This window comes from Peromyscus maniculatus, chromosome 1 (assembly GCF_049852395.1).
Source record: "Peromyscus maniculatus bairdii isolate BWxNUB_F1_BW_parent chromosome 1, HU_Pman_BW_mat_3.1, whole genome shotgun sequence".
NCBI lineage: Eukaryota > Metazoa > Chordata > Mammalia > Rodentia > Cricetidae > Peromyscus > Peromyscus maniculatus.
Window position 1 is genome coordinate 54514692 of NC_134852.1, and position 8798 is coordinate 54523489.

An 8798-nucleotide genomic window follows, 5' to 3' on the forward strand; every position below is an offset into this window, starting at 1 on the left:
CTCCTTGTTAAGATCAGATGTGTGTCCCTACCACAAGATCTTCTGGTCACACCAAGGCCTCTCTGTTGTGTTATTGTTGTTAGCAGGCTTTTCTGTGAAGTGATGTCACTCTGTTTATCCATCATGCCATGGTCTCACTCAAGGCTTTCTCACCTATGTCCCCTTTTCATAGAGAGAAGAACATCACTCTGAGAAAGCCTTATCCTAACCTTAGGAAGCCTAACCTAGACACTGCAGTGGGGACCAGGGATATAGCTCAGTTGAAAGTCATCTGTGGGTACATAGGGAGTTGTAGATCAGCCTTTGATAGTCGAGACAATGCCTCAAAAACAAAAACATTTCAGGTAAATGATGGAGCTGTAAACAATCATCCCACGTGACCTAACCTGGACTCAGAAAGGCAAACATCACATGCTTTATCTCTTTTGTGGATGTTATCTCTGAATTCGTGTTTCAGTTAGAATTCTCACAGAGGGGAGGGACCAGGGAGGCACAACAGGTGGAGGCAGTCAGCTTTCTCTGAGGGTGTGAACCATGGTAGGTGGACCACACTCCTGTGGAAGAACACCCATCCCAGATTTGGAGGACACAAACGGGACTTGGTGACTTTAAAAAGAGAGAGAGCATGGAGGTGGGTGCACAGGGAGGTGGGAGGTGGATCTGGGAGAAGCGGGGTGGTGGTGGTGGTGGTGAATATGATCAAATAAATTCTGTGAAATTCTCAAAGATTTCATAAAAATATTACTTTAAAAAGAAGAAGAGAAAAGGAGAAGAGGAGCAGGTTGGATGGACGAGCAGATGAAGATTCCTGGCACACAAGTCTCACAGCCTGAGTTCGATCCCCAGAGCCCAGGTACAGGTGGAAGAGGAGAACTGACCCCACTAGATACCCTTGGATCTCCACATCTGTGTGGTGGTGTGTGCTACACATACACTGACCACCAATAAAAAGTGCTGGGGTCGGAGAGATGGCTCAGTGCTTAGGAATGTAGTGTGCTGCTCTTCCTCAAGACCTGAGTTTGGTTCCCAGCACCACATTGGGAGGCTCAGAACCACCTGTGATTCTAGCTCCAGAGGATCTGGCTTCCCCTCTGACCTCAGTGGGAAGCTGCATTCATGTGTGCTCCCACATCCATGTAATTAAAAATAAAGTAAAATAATAACAAAGGAGAAAATGAACCTGTTTCTGGCATTAGTGAGGCACAATTTTAAGTGTGTCTCTAAGGAAGTTTCCAGAGAAGGGGGAAAGGTCCTCCCTAAATGTGGGTGACACCATGGCATGATCTCAGATGGGCACACATGAAAATAAACAATGAAACAAATCTAGTTTAAGTAAGTAAATTTTTGTGTGCTTCTCTTGCTGTATATAATATTACCATCTGGAAACTTTATAAAATGTAGAAGTGTATTTAACTCATGATGATATAGGCTGGGAAGTCCAAGGGTGGAATCTGGTCCCTGGTGAGGGTCTTGTATCTCATCCCCTCTGAGAACACCACACTGAGAGACAGATCAGCTCTGGTAGCTCAGGTCCCTTCCTCTTCTCACAAAGACATTAAAGCCATCATGGGGTCCCATCTTTATGAACTTTCCTGATTCCTATTTACCTCTAAACCTCCAAAACCCACTTCTGGCTGAACCTGGGGATGAAATTTCTAACATGTGGACTTGTAGGGGAGACATCCACATCACAGAGGCTTCTGTCTGTCAGGATTCTGTCAGGAAAGAACCCAGTGAGACAAGGTGGCAGCAGCAGTGTCCCCAAGGGGTGACAAGGTGCCGACAGTGTAGAGAAATGAGGCCAGGCAGCCCATTCACTGAAGCAGAAATTACTGTGGGTCGGTTGTCAGTATCTCATCAAGACACTCAAGACAGGTGGTCCCTGTACGCAATGTGGAGGACAGGGAAGAGTGAAGGGGAATGACAGACAGGCAAAGGCAGAAATCTTTGCAGAGAGGCATTAATGACATGAGTTAGGCCCTTTGGATGAGGACAAGCTGGGGTTTGGTGACCCCTCTTTGAAGGAGTTATGTGAACAAATCATTAAATCTCTCTTTCTAGGGCTCCCCAGCTCCTTCTAGGGCTCCCCACTGGCCAAACTAAACTAGAAGGGACACAGAGCGGGGTCGGCATCTGTGCAGGCCAGCCGCCTAGAGCAGAATGCAGAGGGAAGAAGGGCAGAGAGCCTCCAGGGAAGTGAAGGGGAGGCACCTCAGGTTGGGGCAGATTTCCCAATCAGAGTGCTCAGCCTAGCTAACAGCAGCCAAGTGTTGCTGAAAGAGTGGAACAGTGACCCGAAGGTGCCATCCAAATCCCCTCTCCCCAATCTCAAAGTCCATGTCTGAAAAAGTCCTAGATGCCACAGGCACTGGGAGAGCAAGGTGTGTGTGTGTGTGTGTGTGTGTGTGTGTGTGTGTGTGTGTGTAAAAGCATGCCTGGCAAAGCTAGATGAGAAGAGTGAATCTTAGTTCTCTTTTTCCCTCCCTTTTTATTATTTCTTTGAGAATTTCCAATAAAGTACTTTATCACTTTCACCCTCTTCCTGGTTAGCCTTTTGTCAACTAGACACAAGCTAGAGGTACCAGGGAAGAGAAGCCTCGATCGAGAAATCTCTGTCTCTCTCTCTCTGTCTCTCTGTCTCTCTCTGTCTGTCTCTGTCTCTCTGTCTGTCTGTCTGTCTGTCTGTCTGTCTGTCTGTCTCTCTCTCTCTCTCTCTCTCTCTCTCTCACACACACACACACACACACACACACACACACACACACACACACTTTTTCTCTCTCAAAGCAGGTTCTCACTATGTAGCCCTGGTTGGCATGGGACTGGCTATGTAGACTAGGTTGCCCCCAAACTCACAAATATTCTCTGGGATGCTGGAACTAAAGGTGTGGGTCGTCTCGCCCTGCCTTGTTGGGCATTTTCTTGATTAGTGATTGGTGTGGGAGGTCCTAGGCCACTGGGACAGTGCTGCCCTTCGGCAGTTGGTACTGGGTTGTACAAGAAAATGGGGCTGAGCAGGGCAGTGGTGCTGCATACACTTAATCCCAGCACTCTGGAGGCAGAGGCAGGCAGATCACTGAGTTCAAGGCCAAAGTGGTCTACAGAGTGAGTTCCAGGACAGCCAGGTCTACACAGAGAAGCCCAGTCTCAAAAAACAAAACCAAAAGACAAGCAAACAACCAAACCAAAGAAAATGGGGCTGAGCAAGCCATGGAGAATAAGAGGATAAGCAGCATCCCTCCATGACCTCTGATTCCAGGTTACTGCCTTGAGTTCCTGCCTTGGTTTCCCCTGATGATGGACTGTATGTGACCCACAGCCATACAAACTCTTTCCATCACAAGTTACTTTTGGTCATTGCCTTAGCAACTTTCTATTGTTGTGACAAAACATCGTGATCAAGACAACTTATAGAAGAAAGCATTTGATTGGGGGCTGGTTTACAGTTCAGAGGGTGAGTCCACCATGGCAGGGGGCATGGCAGCAGGCTGACAGGCATGGTGCTGGAGCAGTAGCCGAGAGCTTACATGTTAAGATAACAAACACAAGGCAGAGAGAGAGAGGTCAAGATGGAGACTGAGAGCGAGGGAGAGGGAGAGGGAGAGAAAGAGAGAGCACTCACTGGGAGTGGTGTGTGGGCTTTTGAAATCTCAAAGCCCAACCCTAGTGACACACCCCTTCCAACGAAGCCACATCTCCTAACACTCCCCAAACAGTTCCAGCAACTGTGGACCAAGCATTCAAATGTGTGAGCTTATGGGACCGTTTCCATTCCAGTCACCCAAGTCATGGCATTTATTACAGCAGCAGCAAACATGATAATTCTCTTCCCCACTCCTCCCAGGTCTACCCTGCCTTCTCTACGCACCCACCTTTGTGTTCTCTTAGGTTTTTTTTAATCTACCAATCTAGTTTCTCTGCTCATATACCCTTGGGTGTGCGGCCTTTCACGGCAGCATGGCTAACTTACTAGGCCTGAACCCTTCAGGAAAACCCACTCTCCCTCTCCCAGCAGCTATTAATTGCCAGTGGTTCCTTGGCTGGGGCAGGACTTTGTGCTGATCTCCCTTCTCCATGCTGGGATGTGGTCTGGCCTGAGCTTGTGCAGATGCTGTCACTGTTACAATTGCTGTGCTACGAGTCTACACGTGTGAGCAGGGGCTGTGTCTGGAAAACAACTTCCCTGTAGTCATCCGCCATGTCTGCCTCTTGCAATCCTTCTCTCTCCTCTTCTGCAGTGGCTGTGAGTCCTGGGGGAAGAGGATGTGGTACAGATGTCCCAAGTGCAAAGGAATTTGTCTGAAAAATGACACATGCTGCCAAAACACAGCCAGTTTAGAGTGCTGGTTTAGGAGGCTTCACCACAAACTGCCTTTGTTTTCCCAACCCTGGTTTGACTGTGAAGGTAAAATTCTCCTCTCTGTCCTTAGCACTGGGTCACTGTTGGCTATTGGAAGTCCCTGCAGTCCTGTTTCAACTGCAGTGGCAGGTCTGCTTTAATGTGACCCTCCCACATTACAGGCTAGTTGGCTGTGGGGACACTTGGAGGAGTGAGGACCAGAGGGTCCTCCCATGCAAGTGACTTGGAGGTGTCTTTCCGCCATGGCTCCCAGTCTCAGGACTGGGGGAGGGGGGTGCTGTAGGGAGGGAGTATCACCAGGGCCTCGGCGGAGTCTGAAGTACTCCTAATCACGCTAACATTCTCTGTTGACCTGGGGGTCTCTGAAGAAATGGTGTGCATGGCTGCTCCTGAGAGGAGTTTCACCTCCTCATGAGCCCCCTCAGCAGTGGATGTTATTACCAGAAAGAGGAGCAGCTGTACCCACTGCTCCCTGAGGAAGGGTTTGCCTACCTTCACCTAGCCAGTGCCTTCACCTGAAACTCAGGGGTCTTTCCAACCCAAGTGACCAAGTGGCAGAGATGAATAGAACATCACCCTATCTGTCTGGCACACTGCCAATACCCTTCAAACGCTGATGATCTGGGCTATTCCATCCTTCCAAAATACCAAGATGAGGAGCAAGCACCAGGGTGTTCAGGGGTTCCCCAGGACCCCCTCACCACACTCCTGTCTGCCAGGCAGGGTGTGGGTCAGCTGGCAGGCTGTATCACCTGCTGTGCATCCTGCTGAGGACTCAGGAGGCTTGTCCTTTTCTTCTGGGCACCCGAACCCACATAAAGAGATCTAACTCCACAACTACTTTTTTCCTCACAGAAGAGCAACTCTAGTCCTGTTGGCTACTCAAAGTCCCTGCAGTCCCGGTTCAACTCTAATGGCAGGTCGGCTCTAAGGCCCCCCTCAAGGTCGGCTCTAAGGCCCCCCTCAAGCAGTGTGGACTAGCTGTCCTGTCCCCTCCCTGAGTTCTTTCCACATGCACAGAAGCAGGAGTGAGAGGTGAAGGAGAGGTTGGGACTGAGAGCCTGTGCTCTGCCTCCTCCCAGACTTTGGGGGCTCTGAGGTCGGGCTCAGCTTCTTGCATGAATTCTCCAGGGTGTGGAACAGTCAGAGCCTCTTCATCCTCTCAGGTGTAGGCAACAGGAGGAAGGGGTTCGTCAGAAAAATTTCAAACTCAGCTGCCAAAGAAGGCATTGTGCAATTCTCGACTTTTCCAGGTTTACATTTTGAAATGTCTGGTTATGGGAAAGAAAATCCAGGCTCACACTCCGAGAACATGTATTTAGACCCAAGTTCCTTGTGGGTGGAGTCCTTGCAAACTTGCGGGCAATGGTCTAACACTATGGAGTAATCTATGGGAAATGCAGGTTGGGCCCATTTACAGTGAGTTAGTTTTGGGTCTGATGTGGGTTGTTCCTGCATGTGCTGGAGAGATGCAATGCACTGTGGATCAATCTGTGTTTATTCAATGTGGGCTAGACTCAGAACCATCCAAACTGGCATGCTTCTCTCAAACATTTGGAGTCCTCTAAAATCCTCTTCCAGTTCTACCTTTTTTTTTTTTTTTTTTTTTTTTTTTGGTTTTTCGAGACAGGGTTTCTCTGTGTAGCTTTGTGCCTTTCCTGGAACTCACTTGGTAGCCCAGGCTGGCCTCGAACTCACAGAGATCCGCCTGCCTCTGCCTCCCGAGTGCTGGGATTAAAGGCGTGCGCCACCACCGCCCGGCTGCGCCACCACCGCCCGGCATGCGCCACCACCGCCCGGCCAGTTCTACCTTTAATAAGCTTGCAGAATGCACAGATGAGTTGCATTTTTATATTTATTCACCACCTGCTTAAGGAACCAAGAGGAATGTCTGGATGATATCAAGACAAAACAGACAGTGGTCTTCTCGCGAGATCCCATTCCATGGAGACACATTAGGAACAAACAAGGGGCAACTTTGTGTGATAATAAAATGAACAGTAAAGAAAAACGTCCCTGGACACACCTGTCACACCCCATCCCCCAGGCTCAGGGCTCTTCTTGGAATAGGGGCAGAAAGAATGTAAGAGGTAGAGGTGGTGGATGACTTTAAGGACAGAGTGTTTTCCTGACACAGCAGGACACCGCACAGGTGAGCTCACGGGGATTGTGACAGCGTGAATAAGACCTGGGCAAGCTCACAGCACACAAGATCCCAGCATGGAGGGGGTGAGGTGGACACAAAATCCCACCCCAGCTGAGAAGTTATTGGCATTGGATAGTTGGTAGGAAAGGAAGAGTCAACTTTCTTTAATGGTATGACCTCTTGTTGACCAACCTCTAGGGCAGACCCCATCGCCAAGACTAGTTGGCTCATACAAACTGGACTTGATGAAGGGAAAAAAAAGAAGAAAGCTTTAAGCTGGGCTGGAAGGGAGGTGAGAGTGGAGTTGGGGATGAGGAGTGAATACGATCAAAATACATTGGATAAAATCCTCAAAGAATTAGTTTATTATTAATAAAGAAAAAGTTCGTGTGAAGAGCTCTTCTTAATGTCTAGGAAAGAACTCACTTGTCTTCTAATATTTCTATCAAAGAAGAGGGCAGGGACTGGAGAGATGGTTCAGCAGTTAATTGAATCTGGGTTCAATTCCCAGCTCTCACATGTTGCCTCACAACCATCTCTAACACCAGTTCCAAGGGAACTGACATGCTCTTCAGACCTTCACAGGCACCAGGCATGCATGTGGTGCATGCACATACATCCAGGCAAAATACACATAAAGCAAAACCAAAGTAAAAGAGGAGAAGGGTGGATTGAAAGAGTGGACATGTGGGAAGTGAATTTTGAGTCTAGAATGGTTGAGGAGGTCAGTACATAATCACTGGCAACAAATGTCTGTCCCAAGGAAGTCAGGACAGAAGAGGGGGCTGCTTTTATGTGCAGTCTTTGGTGAAGCACCTCCCCAAGCAGGTCCACAACCAGGGAGTGTGGGAGGTTGTAGCTGCTGCCCACTGCCTACTGTTAGAACAATGTGAGCCAAGCCAGCCGGACCCCAGGCCACTAAAGAATCCCTTTCCCAAGGGATGGAAGTCATGTAAGGAGAAGCCAAATATGGCTTGGCAGTGCCTTGGCTAAGGACCAAGAGACTAAAGAGACATCATTTGACAGCTTTTCCATTACAGCTCTCATGTCATAGTGCCCAAAACAACTAAAACAAAGGACAAACCTAGAAAGAGGCTTCATTCCCAACAGCTCTAATCTAGGACGATTCTCAAACATGGTGCCCACCCTGGCCTGACCTGCTTCATCCTGCATCACTTTTACCCACATCCTCCTCACCATACCGCCCTCTGGTTTGTAGTCCAACAAAAAGCTCTTCACTTCCATTCTCTTTGGCTGTTATCCCTTCTTCCTGGCTATTAGGTACCGTCTTCCAGCTTACAGTTTGTCTACATCAGCTTGTTTCTCCATTGAAATATTAACATTCCTCTTCTAGTAACAAACAATTTCAGGCAAAAAACCAGAACTATTTCTTTCTGGGTGGGCTCTTTTGGCCTTACGACTGTCCTCAGGCTTCCAGCCCCGGGTCACTTAGAACAGAGAAACAAATGTGATGCCATCATCATATCCACCATCTTGTAGCTATCGATACCCCTTCCTTCTCTAGGGAAGTCAGTATATTTAATTTTTTCTGTTGAATAAAGGGGTGGGGATACAAATTGAGCTGTAGTCCCCTGATTGCCTGAATGGATTTTCTTCACAAGACAAATGCATGGAGCAAAACCTGGTGTTGCTTTTCTAGCTCCAACCGCTGTTTCCTGGTACTACCTCCCAGCATTCCTCAATTGCGCCCTGCACTTCCTGCCTGAACCCACTGTTAGCATAATTTCACAGCCAGTGGGCCTTCCTCATGCTTGCTTGTGGTGTGTTATTTCTTCACAACTTTGAAGTAAATCCTGTACTGCTGTTTCGTGTTCCTGGTTTATCGCACTATTTGAACTTAATCTGTTCTCTTATCTTCCATAGCAACTGCTCATGAATAAATACACTTGAGTCTGGAGAAGTCTGCTCCCGGTGTTGAGTTTACCCATGTGGATGCTAAACGTCAATTTCTGCCTTCCTTTCTCCTGTTTCCTAGGCCCAGCTTAATTCTGAACTATGCTTTGAGAGGACTTTAGCTCAGCCTTTGGAGTTGCTGTGCACCTCCATGATTCAGTACATATTCAGATTTCTTTTTCCAGTATTAACATCCCTCCCTTAGAAATTGGCACTACATGATTGGATGGAAAGTACTCATTGTGCTTATTCCCAGTCAGGACAGGGAAGACTCTGAAAACCCAACCTGCCACATTCCTGAAAATGGCCAGATTGTGCAATCTGGGAAAAGGAGACCTGTGTGAAGAGAAATCTTTATGTTCTGAAAGATAAATAACG